We start from the raw sequence: 20,343 nt of genomic DNA, 5'->3' as shown, positions 1-20,343 counted from the left end.
ATAAGGCTTTGAGCATTAAAAGAGGGGTTTGGGTGCTTTAAAGTGCGTCTTTGGGTGCTGAAAATGAGGGTATGTCCCTAAAAAGGAGGGGTTTGGACCCTGAAAGTGAGGGTTTGGCATCTAAAATAGAGGCTTTGAGCCTTAAAAGAGGGATTTGGACGTTAAAAATGAGATTTTGCTCCATAAAAGTAAGGGGTTTGGATGCTAAAAATGAGGGTTTGGGAACTAAAAGTGAGGCTTTGAGCCTTGAAAGAGGGGTTTGGACGCTGAAAGTGAGGTTTGCGGTCCCAACTCTAAGTCTTTGATGTTAAAAGAGGGGTTTGGGTGTCTTAAAGTGAGTCTTTGGGTGCTGAAAATGAGGCTTTGAGCCTTAAAAGAGGGCTTTGGACCCTGAAAGTGAAGGTTTGGATGATAAAAATGAGGCTTTGAGACTTAAAATCGAGGGGCTGGACTCTAAAAGTCATGATTTGTACTAGAACGAGAGTTTGACAATTACAAGTCCGGGTTCAGTGCTAAGAGTGAGGGTTTGGGACCTAAAAATGAGGCACTGAGCGTGAAAAGAGAGGTTTGGACCCTGAAAGTGCGGCTTTGGGTGTTAAAACCGAGGCTTTGGGAGTTAAAAGAGGGCTTTAGGTCCTAAAAGTGAGGGTTTGCTGTTAAAAATGAGGCTTTGAGCGTTAAAACCGGTTTGGCCCCTAAAAGTGAGATTTGCAGTCTTACTCTAAAAGGCTTTGAGGTTAAAAGAGGCTTTGGGTGCTTTAAAGTGCGTCTTTGGGAGGTATAAATGAGGCATTGAGCAGTAAAAGAGGGGTTTGGGCAAAGAAAGTGAGGTTTTGGCTGTTAAAAATGAAGCTTTGAGCATAAAAGAGGGCTTTGGACCCTAGCATTGTGGTTTGCGGCCCTAACTCTAAGGCTTTGAGCATTAAAAGAGGGGTTTGGGTGCTTTAAAGTAAGTCCTTGGGACATGAAAATGAGGGTATGTCCCTAAAAAGGAGGGGTTTGGACCCTAAAAGTGAGGTTTGCAGTCCTAACTCTAAGTCTTTGATGTTAAAAGAGGTGTTTGGGTGTTTTAAAGTGAGATTTGGGGACCTGAAAATGAGGCACTGAGCGTTAAAAGAGGGGTTTGGACCCTGAAAGTTTGGCTTTGAGTGTTAAAACTGAGGCTTTGAGTGTTAAAAGAGGGCTTTAGGTCCTAAAAGTGAGGGTTTGGCTGTTAGAAATGAGGCACTGAATTTTAAAACCAAGGTTTGGACCCTAGCAGTGAGGTTTGCAGTCCTAACTCTAAGGCTTTGAGCGTTAAAAGAGGGGTTTGGGTGTTTTAAAGTGAGTCTTTGGGTGCTGAAAATGAGGCTTTGAGCCTTAAAAGAGGGCTTTGGGCATTAATAATGATGTTTTGGTACCTGAAAGTGAAGGCCTGGATGCTAAAAGCAGGGGGTTTCTGACCTAAAAATGAGGCACTGAGCATTAAAAGAGGCGTTTGGACCCTGAAAGTGAAGGTTTGGATGATAAAAATGAGTTTTTGAAGCTTAATAGAGGGGTTTGGACTCTGAAAATTACTATTTGGAACAAAACAATGATGGTTTGACCATAAAAAGTCCAAGTTCGATGCTAAAAGCAGAGGGTTTGGGACCTAAAAATGAGGCAGTGAGCGTGAAAAGAGGGGTTTGGGTAATAGAAGTAAGGGTTTGGAATTTAAAAAAGAGGGTTTGTCCCTGAAAAGGAGGGGTTTGGACCCTAAAAGTGAGGTTTGCAGTCCTAACTGTAAGTCTTTGATGTTAAAAGAGGTGTTTGGGTGTTTTAAAGTGAGTTTTGGGGACCTGGAAATGAGGCACTGAGCGTTAAAAGAGGCGTTTGGACCCTGAAAGTGTGGTTTTGGGTGTTAAAACCGAGGCTTTGAGTGTTAAAAGAGGGCTTTAGGTCCTAAAAGTGAGGGTTTGGCTGTTAAAAATGAGGCACTGAGCTTTAAGAGAGAGGTTTGGACCCTAGCAGTGAGGTTTGTGGTCCTAACTATAAGGCTTTGAGCATTAAAAGAGGGGTTTGGGTGCTTTAAAGTGCGTCTTTGGGACGTGAAAATGAGGGTATGTCCCTAAAAAGGAGGGGTTTGGACCCTGAAAGTGAGGGTTTGGGATCTAAAATAGAGGCTTTGAGCCTTAAAAGAGGGATTTGGACGTTAAAAATGAGATTTTGCTCCATAAAAGTAAGGGGTTTGGATGCTAAAAATGAGGGTTTGGGAACTAAAAGTGAGGCTTTGAGCCTTGAAAGAGGGGTTTGGACGCTGAAAGTGAGGTTTGCGGTCCCAACTCTAAGTCTTTGATGTTAAAAGAGGGGTTTGGGTGTTTTAAAGTGAGTCTTTGGGTGCTGAAAATGAGGCTTTGAGCCTTGAAAGAGGGCTTTGGACCCTGAAAGTGAGGTTTGCGGTCCCAACTCTAAGTCTTTGGTGTTAAAAGAGGGGTTTGGGTGTTTTAAAGTGAGTCTTTGTATGCTAAAAATGAGGCTTTGAGCCTTAAAAGAGGGCTTTGGGCATTAATAATGATGGTTTGGTTCCTGAAAGTGAAGGCCTGGATGCTAAAAGCAAGGGTTTCTGAACTAAAAGTGAGGCACTGAGCATTAAAAGAGGGGTTTGGACCCTGAAAGTGAAGGTTTGGATGATAAAAATGAGGCTTTGAGGCTTAAAAACGAGGGGCTGGACTCTAAAAGTCATGATTTGTACTAGAACGAGAGTTTGACAATTACAAGTCCGGGTTCAGTGCTAAGAGTGAGGGTTTGGGACCTAAAAATGAGGCACTGAGCGTGAAAAGAGAGGTTTGGACCCTGAAAGTGCGGCTTTGGGTGTTAAAACCGAGGCTTTGGGAGTTAAAAGAGGGCTTTAGGTCCTAAAAGTGAGGGTTTGCTGTTAAAAATGAGGCTTTGAGCGTTAAAACCGGTTTGGCCCCTGAAAGTGAGATTTGCAGTCTTACTCTAAAAGGCTTTGAGGTTAAAAGAGGCTTTGGGTGCTTTAAAGTGCGTCTTTGGGAGGTATAAATGAGGCATTGAGCATTAAAAGAGGGGTTTGGGCAAAGAAAGTGAGGTTTTGGCTGTTAAAAATGAAGCTTTGAGCATAAAAGAGGGCTTTGGACCCTAGCATTGTGGTTTGCGGCCCTAACTCTAAGGCTTTGAGCATTAAAAGAGGGGTTTGGGTGCTTTAAAGTAAGTCCTTGGGACATGAAAATGAGGGTATGTCCCTAAAAAGGAGGGGTTTGGACCCTAAAAGTGAGGTTTGCAGTCCTAACTCTAAGTCTTTGATGTTAAAAGAGGTGTTTGGGTGTTTTAAAGTGAGATTTGGGGACCTGAAAATGAGGCACTGAGCGTTAAAAGAGGGGTTTGGACCCTGAAAGTTTGGCTTTGAGTGTTAAAACTGAGGCTTTGAGTGTTAAAAGAGGGCTTTAGGTCCTAGAAGTGAGGGTTTGGCTGTTAGAAATGAGGCATTGAATTTTAAAACCAAGGTTTGGACCCTAGCAGTGAGGTTTGCAGTCCTAACTATAAGGCTTTGAGCATTAAAAGAGGGGTTTGGGTGCTTTAAAGGAAGTCTTTGGGTGCTGAAAATGAGGCTTTGAGCCTTAAAAGAGGGCTTTGGGCATTAATAATGATGTTTTGGTACCTGAAAGTGAAGGCCTGGATGCTAAAAGCAGTGGGTTTGGACCTAAAAATGAGGCACTGAGCATTAAAAGAGGGGTTTGGACCCTGAAAGTGAAGGTTTGGATGATAAAAATGAGTTTTTGAAGCTTAATAGAGGGGTTTGGACTCTAAGAATTACTATTTGGAACAAAACAATGATGGTTTGACCATAAAAAGTCCAAGTTCGATGCTAAAAATGAGGGTTTGGGACCTAAAAAAAAGGCAGTGAGCGTGAAAAGAGGGGTTTGGGTAATAGAAGTAAGGGTTTGGAATTTTAAAAAGAGGGTTTGTCCCTAAAAAGGAGGGGTTTGGACCCTAAAAGTGAGGTTTGCAGTCCTAACTGTAAGTCTTTGATGTTAAAAGAGGGGTTTGGGTGTTTTAAAGTGAGTTTTGGGGACCTGAAAATGAGGCACTGAGCGTTAAAAGTGGGGTTTGGACCCTGAAAGTTTGGCTTTGAGTGTTAAAACTGAGGCTTTGAGTGTTAGAAGAGGGCTTTAGGTCCTAAAAGTGAGGGTTTGGCTGTTAAAAATGAGGCACTGAGCTTTAAGAGAGAGGTTTGGACCCTAGCAGTGAGGTTTGTGGTCCTAACTATAAGGCTTTGAGCATTAAAAGAGGGGTTTGGGTGCTTTAAAGTGCGTCTTTGGGTGCTGAAAATGAGGGTATGTCCCTAAAAAGGAGGGGTTTGGACCCTGAAAGTGAGGGTTTGGCATCTAAAATAGAGGCTTTGAGCCTTAAAAGAGGGATTTGGACGTTAAAAATGAGATTTTGCTCCATAAAAGTAAGGGGTTTGGATGCTAAAAATGAGGGTTTGGGAACTAAAAGTGAGGCTTTGAGCCTTGAAAGAGGGGTTTGGACGCTGAAAGTGAGGTTTGCGGTCCCAACTCTAAGTCTTTGATGTTAAAAGAGGGGTTTGGGTGTTTTAAAGTGAGTCTTTGGGTGCTGAAAATGAGGCTTTGAGCCTTAAAAGAGGGCTTTGGACCCTGAAAGTGAAGGTTTGGATGATAAAAATGAGGCTTTGAGACTTAAAATCGAGGGGCTGGACTCTAAAAGTCATGATTTGTACTAGAACGAGAGTTTGACAATTACAAGTCCGGGTTCAGTGCTAAGAGTGAGGGTTTGGGACCTAAAAATGAGGCACTGAGCGTTAAAAGAGAGGTTTGGACCCTGAAAGTGCGGCTTTGGGTGTTAAAACCGAGGCTTTGGGAGTTAAAAGAGGGCTTTAGGTCCTAAAAGTGAGGGTTTGCTGTTAAAAATGAGGCTTTGAGCGTTAAAACCGGTTTGGCCCCTGAAAGTGAGATTTGCAGTCTTACTCTAAAAGGCTTTGAGGTTAAAAGAGGCTTTGGGTGCTTTAAAGTGCGTCTTTGGGAGGTATAAATGAGGCATTGAGCATTAAAAGAGGGGTTTGGGCAAAGAAAGTGAGGTTTTGGCTGTTAAAAATGAAGCTTTGAGCATAAAAGAGGGCTTTGGACCCTAGCATTGTGGTTTGCGGCCCTAACTCTAAGGCTTTGAGCATTAAAAGAGGGGTTTGGGTGCTTTAAAGTAAGTCCTTGGGACATGAAAATGAGGGTATGTCCCTAAAAAGGAGGGGTTTGGACCCTAAAAGTGAGGTTTGCAGTCCTAACTCTAAGTCTTTGATGTTAAAAGAGGTGTTTGGGTGTTTTAAAGTGAGATTTGGGGACCTGAAAATGAGGCACTGAGCGTTAAAAGAGGGGTTTGGACCCTGAAAGTTTGGCTTTGAGTGTTAAAACTGAGGCTTTGAGTGTTAAAAGAGGGCTTTAGGTCCTAAAAGTGAGGGTTTGGCTGTTAGAAATGAGGCACTGAATTTTAAAACCAAGGTTTGGACCCTAGCAGTGAGGTTTGCAGTCCTAACTCTAAGGCTTTGAGCGTTAAAAGAGGGGTTTGGGTGTTTTAAAGTGAGTCTTTGGGTGCTGAAAATGAGGCTTTGAGCCTTAAAAGAGGGCTTTGGGCATTAATAATGATGTTTTGGTACCTGAAAGTGAAGGCCTGGATGCTAAAAGCAGGGGGTTTCTGACCTAAAAATGAGGCACTGAGCATTAAAAGAGGCGTTTGGACCCTGAAAGTGAAGGTTTGGATGATAAAAATGAGTTTTTGAAGCTTAATAGAGGGGTTTGGACTCTGAAAATTACTATTTGGAACAAAACAATGATGGTTTGACCATAAAAAGTCCAAGTTCGATGCTAAAAGCAGAGGGTTTGGGACCTAAAAATGAGGCAGTGAGCGTGAAAAGAGGGGTTTGGGTAATAGAAGTAAGGGTTTGGAATTTTAAAAAGAGGGTTTGTCCCTAAAAAGGAGGGGTTTGGACCCTAAAAGTGAGGTTTGCAGTCCTAACTGTAAGTCTTTGATGTTAAAAGAGGTGTTTGGGTGTTTTAAAGTGAGTTTTGGGGACCTGGAAATGAGGCACTGAGCGTTAAAAGAGGCGTTTGGACCCTGAAAGTGTGGTTTTGGGTGTTAAAACCGAGGCTTTGAGTGTTAAAAGAGGGCTTTAGGTCCTAAAAGTGAGGGTTTGGCTGTTAAAAATGAGGCACTGAGCTTTAAGAGAGAGGTTTGGACCCTAGCAGTGAGGTTTGTGGTCCTAACTATAAGGCTTTGAGCATTAAAAGAGGGGTTTGGGTGCTTTAAAGTGCGTCTTTGGGACGTGAAAATGAGGGTATGTCCCTAAAAAGGAGGGGTTTGGAGCCTGAAAGTGAGGGTTTGGGATCTAAAATAGAGGCTTTGAGCCTTAAAAGAGGGATTTGGACGTTAAAAATGAGATTTTGCTCCATAAAAGTAAGGGGTTTGGATGCTAAAAATGAGGGTTTGGGAACTAAAAGTGAGGCTTTGAGCCTTGAAAGAGGGGTTTGGACGCTGAAAGTGAGGTTTGCGGTCCCAACTCTAAGTCTTTGATGTTAAAAGAGGGGTTTGGGTGTTTTAAAGTGAGTCTTTGGGTGCTGAAAATGAGGCTTTGAGCCTTGAAAGAGGGCTTTGGACCCTGAAAGTGAGGTTTGCGGTCCCAACTCTAAGTCTTTGGTGTTAAAAGAGGGGTTTGGGTGTTTTAAAGTGAGTCTTTGTATGCTAAAAATGAGGCTTTGAGCCTTAAAAGAGGGCTTTGGGCATTAATAATGATGGTTTGGTTCCTGAAAGTGAAGGCCTGGATGCTAAAAGCAAGGGTTTCTGAACTAAAAGTGAGGCACTGAGCATTAAAAGAGGGGTTTGGACCCTGAAAGTGAAGGTTTGGATGATAAAAATGAGGCTTTGAGGCTTAAAAACGAGGGGCTGGACTCTAAAAGTCATGATTTGTACTAGAACGAGAGTTTGACAATTACAAGTCCGGGTTCAGTGCTAAGAGTGAGGGTTTGGGACCTAAAAATGAGGCACTGAGCGTTAAAAGAGAGGTTTGGACCCTGAAAGTGCGGCTTTGGGTGTTAAAACCGAGGCTTTGGGAGTTAAAAGAGGGCTTTAGGTCCTAAAAGTGAGGGTTTGCTGTTAAAAATGAGGCTTTGAGCGTTAAAACCGGTTTGGCCCCTCAAAGTGAGATTTGCAGTCTTACTCTAAAAGGCTTTGAGGTTAAAAGAGGCTTTGGGTGCTTTAAAGTGCGTCTTTGGGAGGTATAAATGAGGCATTGAGCATTAAAAGAGGGGTTTGGGCAAAGAAAGTGAGGTTTTGGCTGTTAAAAATGAAGCTTTGAGCATAAAAGAGGGCTTTGGACCCTAGCATTGTGGTTTGCGGCCCTAACTCTAAGGCTTTGAGCATTAAAAGAGGGGTTTGGGTGCTTTAAAGTAAGTCCTTGGGACATGAAAATGAGGGTATGTCCCTAAAAAGGAGGGGTTTGGACCCTAAAAGTGAGGTTTGCAGTCCTAACTCTAAGTCTTTGATGTTAAAAGAGGTGTTTGGGTGTTTTAAAGTGAGATTTGGGGACCTGAAAATGAGGCACTGAGCGTTAAAAGAGGGGTTTGGACCCTGAAAGTTTGGCTTTGAGTGTTAAAACTGAGGCTTTGAGTGTTAAAAGAGGGCTTTAGGTCCTAAAAGTGAGGGTTTGGCTGTTAGAAATGAGGCACTGAATTTTAAAACCAAGGTTTGGACCCTAGCAGTGAGGTTTGCAGTCCTAACTCTAAGGCTTTGAGCGTTAAAAGAGGGGTTTGGGTGTTTTAAAGTGAGTCTTTGGGTGCTGAAAATGAGGCTTTGAGCCTTAAAAGAGGGCTTTGGGCATTAATAATGATGTTTTGGTACCTGAAAGTGAAGGCCTGGATGCTAAAAGCAGGGGGTTTCTGACCTAAAAATGAGGCACTGAGCATTAAAAGAGGCGTTTGGACCCTGAAAGTGAAGGTTTGGATGATAAAAATGAGTTTTTGAAGCTTAATAGAGGGGTTTGGACTCTGAAAATTACTATTTGGAACAAAACAATGATGGTTTGACCATAAAAAGTCCAAGTTCGATGCTAAAAGCAGAGGGTTTGGGACCTAAAAATGAGGCAGTGAGCGTGAAAAGAGGGGTTTGGGTAATAGAAGTAAGGGTTTGGAATTTAAAAAAGAGGGTTTGTCCCTAAAAAGGAGGGGTTTGGACCCTAAAAGTGAGGTTTGCAGTCCTAACTGTAAGTCTTTGATGTTAAAAGAGGTGTTTGGGTGTTTTAAAGTGAGTTTTGGGGACCTGGAAATGAGGCACTGAGCGTTAAAAGAGGCGTTTGGACCCTGAAAGTGTGGTTTTGGGTGTTAAAACCGAGGCTTTGAGTGTTAAAAGAGGGCTTTAGGTCCTAAAAGTGAGGGTTTGGCTGTTAAAAATGAGGCACTGAGCTTTAAGAGAGAGGTTTGGACCCTAGCAGTGAGGTTTGTGGTCCTAACTATAAGGCTTTGAGCATTAAAAGAGGGGTTTGGGTGCTTTAAAGTGCGTCTTTGGGACGTGAAAATGAGGGTATGTCCCTAAAAAGGAGGGGTTTGGAGCCTGAAAGTGAGGGTTTGGGATCTAAAATAGAGGCTTTGAGCCTTAAAAGAGGGATTTGGACGTTAAAAATGAGATTTTGCTCCATAAAAGTAAGGGGTTTGGATGCTAAAAATGAGGGTTTGGGAACTAAAAGTGAGGCTTTGAGCCTTGAAAGAGGGGTTTGGACGCTGAAAGTGAGGTTTGCGGTCCCAACTCTAAGTCTTTGATGTTAAAAGAGGGGTTTGGGTGTTTTAAAGTGAGTCTTTGGGTGCTGAAAATGAGGCTTTGAGCCTTGAAAGAGGGCTTTGGACCCTGAAAGTGAGGTTTGCGGTCCCAACTCTAAGTCTTTGGTGTTAAAAGAGGGGTTTGGGTGTTTTAAAGTGAGTCTTTGTATGCTAAAAATGAGGCTTTGAGCCTTAAAAGAGGGCTTTGGGCATTAATAATGATGGTTTGGTTCCTGAAAGTGAAGGCCTGGATGCTAAAAGCAAGGGTTTCTGAACTAAAAGTGAGGCACTGAGCATTAAAAGAGGGGTTTGGACCCTGAAAGTGAAGGTTTGGATGATAAAAATGAGGCTTTGAGGCTTAAAAACGAGGGGCTGGACTCTAAAAGTCATGATTTGTACTAGAACGAGAGTTTGACAATTACAAGTCCGGGTTCAGTGCTAAGAGTGAGGGTTTGGGACCTAAAAATGAGGCACTGAGCGTTAAAAGAGAGGTTTGGACCCTGAAAGTGCGGCTTTGGGTGTTAAAACCGAGGCTTTGGGAGTTAAAAGAGGGCTTTAGGTCCTAAAAGTGAGGGTTTGCTGTTAAAAATGAGGCTTTGAGCGTTAAAACCGGTTTGGCCCCTGAAAGTGAGATTTGCAGTCTTACTCTAAAAGGCTTTGAGGTTAAAAGAGGCTTTGGGTGCTTTAAAGTGCGTCTTTGGGAGGTATAAATGAGGCATTGAGCATTAAAAGAGGGGTTTGGGCAAAGAAAGTGAGGTTTTGGCTGTTAAAAATGAAGCTTTGAGCATAAAAGAGGGCTTTGGACCCTAGCATTGTGGTTTGCGGCCCTAACTCTAAGGCTTTGAGCATTAAAAGAGGGGTTTGGGTGCTTTAAAGTAAGTCCTTGGGACATGAAAATGAGGGTATGTCCCTAAAAAGGAGGGGTTTGGACCCTAAAAGTGAGGTTTGCAGTCCTAACTCTAAGTCTTTGATGTTAAAAGAGGTGTTTGGGTGTTTTAAAGTGAGATTTGGGGACCTGAAAATGAGGCACTGAGCGTTAAAAGAGGGGTTTGGACCCTGAAAGTTTGGCTTTGAGTGTTAAAACTGAGGCTTTGAGTGTTAAAAGAGGGCTTTAGGTCCTAGAAGTGAGGGTTTGGCTGTTAGAAATGAGGCATTGAATTTTAAAACCAAGGTTTGGACCCTAGCAGTGAGGTTTGCAGTCCTAACTATAAGGCTTTGAGCATTAAAAGAGGGGTTTGGGTGCTTTAAAGGAAGTCTTTGGGTGCTGAAAATGAGGCTTTGAGCCTTAAAAGAGGGCTTTGGGCATTAATAATGATGTTTTGGTACCTGAAAGTGAAGGCCTGGATGCTAAAAGCAGTGGGTTTGGACCTAAAAATGAGGCACTGAGCATTAAAAGAGGGGTTTGGACCCTGAAAGTGAAGGTTTGGATGATAAAAATGAGTTTTTGAAGCTTAATAGAGGGGTTTGGACTCTAAGAATTACTATTTGGAACAAAACAATGATGGTTTGACCATAAAAAGTCCAAGTTCGATGCTAAAAATGAGGGTTTGGGACCTAAAAAAAAGGCAGTGAGCGTGAAAAGAGGGGTTTGGGTAATAGAAGTAAGGGTTTGGAATTTTAAAAAGAGGGTTTGTCCCTAAAAAGGAGGGGTTTGGACCCTAAAAGTGAGGTTTGCAGTCCTAACTGTAAGTCTTTGATGTTAAAAGAGGGGTTTGGGTGTTTTAAAGTGAGTTTTGGGGACCTGAAAATGAGGCACTGAGCGTTAAAAGTGGGGTTTGGACCCTGAAAGTTTGGCTTTGAGTGTTAAAACTGAGGCTTTGAGTGTTAGAAGAGGGCTTTAGGTCCTAAAAGTGAGGGTTTGGCTGTTAAAAATGAGGCACTGAGCTTTAAGAGAGAGGTTTGGACCCTAGCAGTGAGGTTTGTGGTCCTAACTATAAGGCTTTGAGCATTAAAAGAGGGGTTTGGGTGCTTTAAAGTGCGTCTTTGGGTGCTGAAAATGAGGGTATGTCCCTAAAAAGGAGGGGTTTGGACCCTGAAAGTGAGGGTTTGGCATCTAAAATAGAGGCTTTGAGCCTTAAAAGAGGGATTTGGACGTTAAAAATGAGATTTTGCTCCATAAAAGTAAGGGGTTTGGATGCTAAAAATGAGGGTTTGGGAACTAAAAGTGAGGCTTTGAGCCTTGAAAGAGGGGTTTGGACGCTGAAAGTGAGGTTTGCGGTCCCAACTCTAAGTCTTTGATGTTAAAAGAGGGGTTTGGGTGTTTTAAAGTGAGTCTTTGGGTGCTGAAAATGAGGCTTTGAGCCTTAAAAGAGGGCTTTGGACCCTGAAAGTGAAGGTTTGGATGATAAAAATGAGGCTTTGAGACTTAAAATCGAGGGGCTGGACTCTAAAAGTCATGATTTGTACTAGAACGAGAGTTTGACAATTACAAGTCCGGGTTCAGTGCTAAGAGTGAGGGTTTGGGACCTAAAAATGAGGCACTGAGCGTTAAAAGAGAGGTTTGGACCCTGAAAGTGCGGCTTTGGGTGTTAAAACCGAGGCTTTGGGAGTTAAAAGAGGGCTTTAGGTCCTAAAAGTGAGGGTTTGCTGTTAAAAATGAGGCTTTGAGCGTTAAAACCGGTTTGGCCCCTGAAAGTGAGATTTGCAGTCTTACTCTAAAAGGCTTTGAGGTTAAAAGAGGCTTTGGGTGCTTTAAAGTGCGTCTTTGGGAGGTATAAATGAGGCATTGAGCATTAAAAGAGGGGTTTGGGCAAAGAAAGTGAGGTTTTGGCTGTTAAAAATGAAGCTTTGAGCATAAAAGAGGGCTTTGGACCCTAGCATTGTGGTTTGCGGCCCTAACTCTAAGGCTTTGAGCATTAAAAGAGGGGTTTGGGTGCTTTAAAGTAAGTCCTTGGGACATGAAAATGAGGGTATGTCCCTAAAAAGGAGGGGTTTGGACCCTAAAAGTGAGGTTTGCAGTCCTAACTCTAAGTCTTTGATGTTAAAAGAGGTGTTTGGGTGTTTTAAAGTGAGATTTGGGGACCTGAAAATGAGGCACTGAGCGTTAAAAGAGGGGTTTGGACCCTGAAAGTTTGGCTTTGAGTGTTAAAACTGAGGCTTTGAGTGTTAAAAGAGGGCTTTAGGTCCTAAAAGTGAGGGTTTGGCTGTTAGAAATGAGGCACTGAATTTTAAAACCAAGGTTTGGACCCTAGCAGTGAGGTTTGCAGTCCTAACTCTAAGGCTTTGAGCGTTAAAAGAGGGGTTTGGGTGTTTTAAAGTGAGTCTTTGGGTGCTGAAAATGAGGCTTTGAGCCTTAAAAGAGGGCTTTGGGCATTAATAATGATGTTTTGGTACCTGAAAGTGAAGGCCTGGATGCTAAAAGCAGGGGGTTTCTGACCTAAAAATGAGGCACTGAGCATTAAAAGAGGCGTTTGGACCCTGAAAGTGAAGGTTTGGATGATAAAAATGAGTTTTTGAAGCTTAATAGAGGGGTTTGGACTCTGAAAATTACTATTTGGAACAAAACAATGATGGTTTGACCATAAAAAGTCCAAGTTCGATGCTAAAAGCAGAGGGTTTGGGACCTAAAAATGAGGCAGTGAGCGTGAAAAGAGGGGTTTGGGTAATAGAAGTAAGGGTTTGGAATTTAAAAAAGAGGGTTTGTCCCTGAAAAGGAGGGGTTTGGACCCTAAAAGTGAGGTTTGCAGTCCTAACTCTAAGTCTTTGATGTTAAAAGAGGTGTTTGGGTGTTTTAAAGTGAGTTTTGGGGACCTGGAAATGAGGCACTGAGCGTTAAAAGAGGCGTTTGGACCCTGAAAGTGTGGTTTTGGGTGTTAAAACCGAGGCTTTGAGTGTTAAAAGAGGGCTTTAGGTCCTAAAAGTGAGGGTTTGGCTGTTAAAAATGAGGCACTGAGCTTTAAGAGAGAGGTTTGGACCCTAGCAGTGAGGTTTGTGGTCCTAACTATAAGGCTTTGAGCATTAAAAGAGGGGTTTGGGTGCTTTAAAGTGCGTCTTTGGGACGTGAAAATGAGGGTATGTCCCTAAAAAGGAGGGGTTTGGAGCCTGAAAGTGAGGGTTTGGGATCTAAAATAGAGGCTTTGAGCCTTAAAAGAGGGATTTGGACGTTAAAAATGAGATTTTGCTCCATAAAAGTAAGGGGTTTGGATGCTAAAAATGAGGGTTTGGGAACTAAAAGTGAGGCTTTGAGCCTTGAAAGAGGGGTTTGGACGCTGAAAGTGAGGTTTGCGGTCCCAACTCTAAGTCTTTGATGTTAAAAGAGGGGTTTGGGTGTTTTAAAGTGAGTCTTTGGGTGCTGAAAATGAGGCTTTGAGCCTTGAAAGAGGGCTTTGGACCCTGAAAGTGAGGTTTGCGGTCCCAACTCTAAGTCTTTGGTGTTAAAAGAGGGGTTTGGGTGTTTTAAAGTGAGTCTTTGTATGCTAAAAATGAGGCTTTGAGCCTTAAAAGAGGGCTTTGGGCATTAATAATGATGGTTTGGTTCCTGAAAGTGAAGGCCTGGATGCTAAAAGCAAGGGTTTCTGAACTAAAAGTGAGGCACTGAGCATTAAAAGAGGGGTTTGGACCCTGAAAGTGAAGGTTTGGATGATAAAAATGAGGCTTTGAGGCTTAAAAACGAGGGGCTGGACTCTAAAAGTCATGATTTGTACTAGAACGAGAGTTTGACAATTACAAGTCCGGGTTCAGTGCTAAGAGTGAGGGTTTGGGACCTAAAAATGAGGCACTGAGCGTTAAAAGAGAGGTTTGGACCCTGAAAGTGCGGCTTTGGGTGTTAAAACCGAGGCTTTGGGAGTTAAAAGAGGGCTTTAGGTCCTAAAAGTGAGGGTTTGCTGTTAAAAATGAGGCTTTGAGCGTTAAAACCGGTTTGGCCCCTGAAAGTGAGATTTGCAGTCTTACTCTAAAAGGCTTTGAGGTTAAAAGAGGCTTTGGGTGCTTTAAAGTGCGTCTTTGGGAGGTATAAATGAGGCATTGAGCATTAAAAGAGGGGTTTGGGCAAAGAAAGTGAGGTTTTGGCTGTTAAAAATGAAGCTTTGAGCATAAAAGAGGGCTTTGGACCCTAGCATTGTGGTTTGCGGCCCTAACTCTAAGGCTTTGAGCATTAAAAGAGGGGTTTGGGTGCTTTAAAGTAAGTCCTTGGGACATGAAAATGAGGGTATGTCCCTAAAAAGGAGGGGTTTGGACCCTAAAAGTGAGGTTTGCAGTCCTAACTCTAAGTCTTTGATGTTAAAAGAGGTGTTTGGGTGTTTTAAAGTGAGATTTGGGGACCTGAAAATGAGGCACTGAGCGTTAAAAGAGGGGTTTGGACCCTGAAAGTTTGGCTTTGAGTGTTAAAACTGAGGCTTTGAGTGTTAAAAGAGGGCTTTAGGTCCTAAAAGTGAGGGTTTGGCTGTTAGAAATGAGGCATTGAATTTTAAAACCAAGGTTTGGACCCTAGCAGTGAGGTTTGCAGTCCTAACTATAAGGCTTTGAGCATTAAAAGAGGGGTTTGGGTGCTTTAAAGGAAGTCTTTGGGTGCTGAAAATGAGGCTTTGAGCCTTAAAAGAGGGCTTTGGGCATTAATAATGATGTTTTGGTACCTGAAAGTGAAGGCCTGGATGCTAAAAGCAGTGGGTTTGGACCTAAAAATGAGGCACTGAGCATTAAAAGAGGGGTTTGGACCCTGAAAGTGAAGGTTTGGATGATAAAAATGAGTTTTTGAAGCTTAATAGAGGGGTTTGGACTCTAAGAATTACTATTTGGAACAAAACAATGATGGTTTGACCATAAAAAGTCCAAGTTCGATGCTAAAAATGAGGGTTTGGGACCTAAAAAAAAGGCAGTGAGCGTGAAAAGAGGGGTTTGGGTAATAGAAGTAAGGGTTTGGAATTTTAAAAAGAGGGTTTGTCCCTAAAAAGGAGGGGTTTGGACCCTAAAAGTGAGGTTTGCAGTCCTAACTGTAAGTCTTTGATGTTAAAAGAGGGGTTTGGGTGTTTTAAAGTGAGTTTTGGGGACCTGAAAATGAGGCACTGAGCGTTAAAAGTGGGGTTTGGACCCTGAAAGTTTGGCTTTGAGTGTTAAAACTGAGGCTTTGAGTGTTAAAAGAGGGCTTTAGGTCCTAAAAGTGAGGGTTTGGCTGTTAAAAATGAGGCACTGAGCTTTAAGAGAGAGGTTTGGACCCTAGCAGTGAGGTTTGTGGTCCTAACTATAAGGCTTTGAGCATTAAAAGAGGGGTTTGGGTGTTTTAAAGTGAGTCTTTGGGTGCTGAAAATGAGGCTTTGAGCCTTAAAAGAGGGCTTTGGGCATTAATAATGATGTTTTGGTACCTGAAAGTGAAGGCCTGGATGCTAAAAGCAGGGGGTTTCTGACCTAAAAATGAGGCACTGAGCATTAAAAGAGGGGTTTGGACCCTGAAAGTGAAGGTTTGGATGATAAAAATGAGTTTTTGAAGCTTAATAGAGGGGTTTGGACTCTGAAAATTACTATTTGGAACAAAACAATGATGGTTTGACCATAAAAAGTCCAAGTTCGATGCTAAAAGCAGAGGGTTTGGGACCTAAAAATGAGGCAGTGAGCGTGAAAAGAGGGGTTTGGGTAATAGAAGTAAGGGTTTGGAATTTAAAAAAGAGGGTTTGTCCCTGAAAAGGAGGGGTTTGGACCCTAAAAGTGAGGTTTGCAGTCCTAACTCTAAGTCTTTGATGTTAAAAGAGGTGTTTGGGTGTTTTAAAGTGAGTTTTGGGGACCTGGAAATGAGGCACTGAGCGTTAAAAGAGGCGTTTGGACCCTGAAAGTGTGGTTTTGGGTGTTAAAACCGAGGCTTTGAGTGTTAAAAGAGGGCTTTAGGTCCTAAAAGTGAGGGTTTGGCTGTTAAAAATGAGGCACTGAGCTTTAAGAGAGAGGTTTGGACCCTAGCAGTGAGGTTTGTGGTCCTAACTATAAGGCTTTGAGCATTAAAAGAGGGGTTTGGGTGCTTTAAAGTGCGTCTTTGGGACGTGAAAATGAGGGTATGTCCCTAAAAAGGAGGGGTTTGGACCCTGAAAGTGAGGGTTTGGGATCTAAAATAGAGGCTTTGAGCCTTAAAAGAGGGATTTGGACGTTAAAAATGAGATTTTGCTCCATAAAAGTAAGGGGTTTGGATGCTAAAAATGAGGGTTTGGGAACTAAAAGTGAGGCTTTGAGCCTTGAAAGAGGGGTTTGGACGCTGAAAGTGAGGTTTGCGGTCCCAACTCTAAGTCTTTGATGTTAAAAGAGGGGTTTGGGTGTTTTAAAGTGAGTCTTTGGGTGCTGAAAATGAGGCTTTGAGCCTTGAAAGAGGGCTTTGGACCCTGAAAGTGAGGTTTGCGGTCCCAACTCTAAGTCTTTGGTGTTAAAAGAGGGGTTTGGGTGTTTTAAAGTGAGTCTTTGTATGCTAAAAATGAGGCTTTGAGCCTTAAAAGAGGGCTTTGGGCATTAATAATGATGGTTTGGTTCCTGAAAGTGAAGGCCTGGATGCTAAAAGCAAGGGTTTCTGAACTAAAAGTGAGGCACTGAGCATTAAAAGAGGGGTTTGGACCCTGAAAGTGAAGGTTTGGATGATAAAAATGAGGCTTTGAGGCTTAAAAACGAGGGGCTGGACTCTAAAAGTCATGATTTGTACTAGAACGAGAGTTTGACAATTACAAGTCCGGGTTCAGTGCTAAGAGTGAGGGTTTGGGACCTAAAAATGAGGCACTGAGCGTTAAAAGAGAGGTTTGGACCCTGAAAGTGCGGCTTTGGGTGTTAAAACCGAGGCTTTGGGAGTTAAAAGAGGGCTTTAGGTCCTAAAAGTGAGGGTTTGCTGTTAAAAATGAGGCTTTGAGCGTTAAAACCGGTTTGGCCCCTGAAAGTGAGATTTGCAGTCTTACTCTAAAAGGCTTTGAGGTTAAAAGAGGCTTTGGGTGCTTTAAAGTGCGTCTTTGGGAGGTATAAATGAGGCATTGAGCATTAAAAGAGGGGTTTGGGCAAAGAAAGTGAGGTTTTGGCTGTTAAAAATGAAGCTTTGAGCATAAAAGAGGGCTTTGGACCCTAGCATTGTGGTTTGCGGCCCTAACTCTAAGGCTTTGAGCATTAAAAGAGGGGTTTGGGTGCTTTAAAGTAAGTCCTTGGGACATGAAAATGAGGGTATGTCCCTAAAAAGGAGGGGTTTGGACCCTAAAAGTGAGGTTTGCAGTCCTAACTCTAAGTCTTTGATGTTAAAAGAGGTGTTTGGGTGTTTTAAAGTGAGATTTGGGGACCTGAAAATGAGGCACTGAGCGTTAAAAGAGGGGTTTGGACCCTGAAAGTTTGGCTTTGAGTGTTAAAACTGAGGCTTTGAGTGTTAAAAGAGGGCTTTAGGTCCTAAAAGTGAGGGTTTGGCTGTTAGAAATGAGGCATTGAATTTTAAAACCAAGGTTTGGACCCTAGCAGTGAGGTTTGCAGTCCTAACTATAAGGCTTTGAGCATTAAAAGAGGGGTTTGGGTGCTTTAAAGGAAGTCTTTGGGTGCTGAAAATGAGGCTTTGAGCCTTAAAAGAGGGCTTTGGGCATTAATAATGATGTTTTGGTACCTGAAAGTGAAGGCCTGGATGCTAAAAGCAGTGGGTTTGGACCTAAAAATGAGGCACTGAGCATTAAAAGAGGGGTTTGGACCCTGAAAGTGAAGGTTTGGATGATAAAAATGAGTTTTTGAAGCTTAATAGAGGGGTTTGGACTCTAAGAATTACTATTTGGAACAAAACAATGATGGTTTGACCATAAAAAGTCCAAGTTCGATGCTAAAAATGAGGGTTTGGGACCTAAAAAAAAGGCAGTGAGCGTGAAAAGAGGGGTTTGGGTAATAGAAGTAAGGGTTTGGAATTTTAAAAAGAGGGTTTGTCCCTAAAAAGGAGGGGTTTGGACCCTAAAAGTGAGGTTTGCAGTCCTAACTGTAAGTCTTTGATGTTAAAAGAGGGGTTTGGGTGTTTTAAAGTGAGTTTTGGGGACCTGAAAATGAGGCACTGAGCGTTAAAAGTGGGGTTTGGACCCTGAAAGTTTGGCTTTGAGTGTTAAAACTGAGGCTCTGAGTGTTAAAAGAGGGCTTTAGGTCCTAAAAGTGAGGGTTTGGCTGTTAAAAATGAGGCACTGAGCTTTAAGAGAGAGGTTTGGACCCTAGCAGTGAGGTTTGTGGTCCTAACTATAAGGCTTTGAGCATTAAAAGAGGGGTTTGGGTGCTTTAAAGTGCGTCTTTGGGTGCTGAAAATGAGGGTATGTCCCTAAAAAGGAGGGGTTTGGACCCTGAAAGTGAGGGTTTGGCATCTAAAATAGAGGCTTTGAGCCTTAAAAGAGGGATTTGGACGTTAAAAATGAGATTTTGCTCCATAAAAGTAAGGGGTTTGGATGCTAAAAATGAGGGTTTGGGAACTAAAAGTGAGGCTTTGAGCCTTGAAAGAGGGGTTTGGACGCTGAAAGTGAGGTTTGCGGTCCCAACTCTAAGTCTTTGATGTTAAAAGAGGGGTTTGGGTGTCTTAAAGTGAGTCTTTGGGTGCTGAAAATGAGGCTTTGAGCCTTAAAAGAGGGCTTTGGACCCTGAAAGTGAAGGTTTGGATGATAAAAATGAGGCTTTGAGACTTAAAATCGAGGGGCTGGACTCTAAAAGTCATGATTTGTACTAGAACGAGAGTTTGACAATTACAAGTCCGGGTTCAGTGCTAAGAGTGAGGGTTTGGGACCTAAAAATGAGGCACTGAGCGTTAAAAGAGAGGTTTGGACCCTGAAAGTGCGGCTTTGGGTGTTAAAACCGAGGCTTTGGGAGTTAAAAGAGGGCTTTAGGTCCTAAAAGTGAGGGTTTGCTGTTAAAAATGAGGCTTTGAGCGTTAAAACCGGTTTGGCCCCTGAAAGTGAGATTTGCAGTCTTACTCTAAAAGGCTTTGAGGTTAAAAGAGGCTTTGGGTGCTTTAAAGTGCGTCTTTGGGAGGTATAAATGAGGCATTGAGCATTAAAAGAGGGGTTTGGGCAAAGAAAGTGAGGTTTTGGCTGTTAAAAATGAAGCTTTGAGCATAAAAGAGGGCTTTGGACCCTAGCATTGTGGTTTGCGGCCCTAACTCTAAGGCTTTGAGCATTAAAAGAGGGGTTTGGGTGCTTTAAAGTAAGTCCTTGGGACATGAAAATGAGGGTATGTCCCTAAAAAGGAGGGGTTTGGACCCTAAAAGTGAGGTTTGCAGTCCTAACTCTAAGTCTTTGATGTTAAAAGAGGTGTTTGGGTGTTTTAAAGTGAGATTTGGGGACCTGAAAATGAGGCACTGAGCGTTAAAAGAGGGGTTTGGACCCTGAAAGTTTGGCTTTGAGTGTTAAAACTGAGGCTTTGAGTGTTAAAAGAGGGCTTTAGGTCCTAAAAGTGAGGGTTTGGCTGTTAGAAATGAGGCACTGAATTTTAAAACCAAGGTTTGGACCCTAGCAGTGAGGTTTGCAGTCCTAACTCTAAGGCTTTGAGCGTTAAAAGAGGGGTTTGGGTGTTTTAAAGTGAGTCTTTGGGTGCTGAAAATGAGGCTTTGAGCCTTAAAAGAGGGCTTTGGGCATTAATAATGATGTTTTGGTACCTGAAAGTGAAGGCCTGGATGCTAAAAGCAGGGGGTTTCTGACCTAAAAATGAGGCACTGAGCATTAAAAGAGGCGTTTGGACCCTGAAAGTGAAGGTTTGGATGATAAAAATGAGTTTTTGAAGCTTAATAGAGGGGTTTGGACTCTGAAAATTACTATTTGGAACAAAACAATGATGGTTTGACCATAAAAAGTCCAAGTTCGATGCTAAAAGCAGAGGGTTTGGGACCTAAAAATGAGGCAGTGAGCGTGAAAAGAGGGGTTTGGGTAATAGAAGTAAGGGTTTGGAATTTAAAAAAGAGGGTTTGTCCCTGAAAAGGAGGGGTTTGGACCCTAAAAGTGAGGTTTGCAGTCCTAACTCTAAGTCTTTGATGTTAAAAGAGGTGTTTGGGTGTTTTAAAGTGAGTTTTGGGGACCTGGAAATGAGGCACTGAGCGTTAAAAGAGGCGTTTGGACCCTGAAAGTGTGGTTTTGGGTGTTAAAACCGAGGCTTTGAGTGTTAAAAGAGGGCTTTAGGTCCTAAAAGTGAGGGTTTGGCTGTTAAAAATGAGGCACTGAGCTTTAAGAGAGAGGTTTGGACCCTAGCAGTGAGGTTTGTGGTCCTAACTATAAGGCTTTGAGCATTAAAAGAGGGGTTTGGGTGCTTTAAAGTGCGTCTTTGGGACGTGAAAATGAGGGTATGTCCCTAAAAAGGAGGGGTTTGGACCCTGAAAGTGAGGGTTTGGGATCTAAAATAGAGGCTTTGAGCCTTAAAAGAGGGATTTGGACGTTAAAAATGAGATTTTGCTCCATAAAAGTAAGGGGTTTGGATGCTAAAAATGAGGGTTTGGGAACTAAAAGTGAGGCTTTGAGCCTTGAAAGAGGGGTTTGGACGCTGAAAGTGAGGTTTGCGGTCCCAACTCTAAGTCTTTGATGTTAAAAGAGGGGTTTGGGTGTTTTAAAGTGAGTCTTTGGGTGCTGAAAATGAGGCTTTGAGCCTTGAAAGAGGGCTTTGGACCCTGAAAGTGAGG

Source organism: Phalacrocorax carbo, unplaced genomic scaffold, assembly GCF_963921805.1.
Source record: "Phalacrocorax carbo unplaced genomic scaffold, bPhaCar2.1 SCAFFOLD_32, whole genome shotgun sequence".
Classification (NCBI taxonomy): domain Eukaryota; kingdom Metazoa; phylum Chordata; class Aves; order Suliformes; family Phalacrocoracidae; genus Phalacrocorax; species Phalacrocorax carbo.
Note: the sequence above shows the minus strand (reverse complement) of the source record.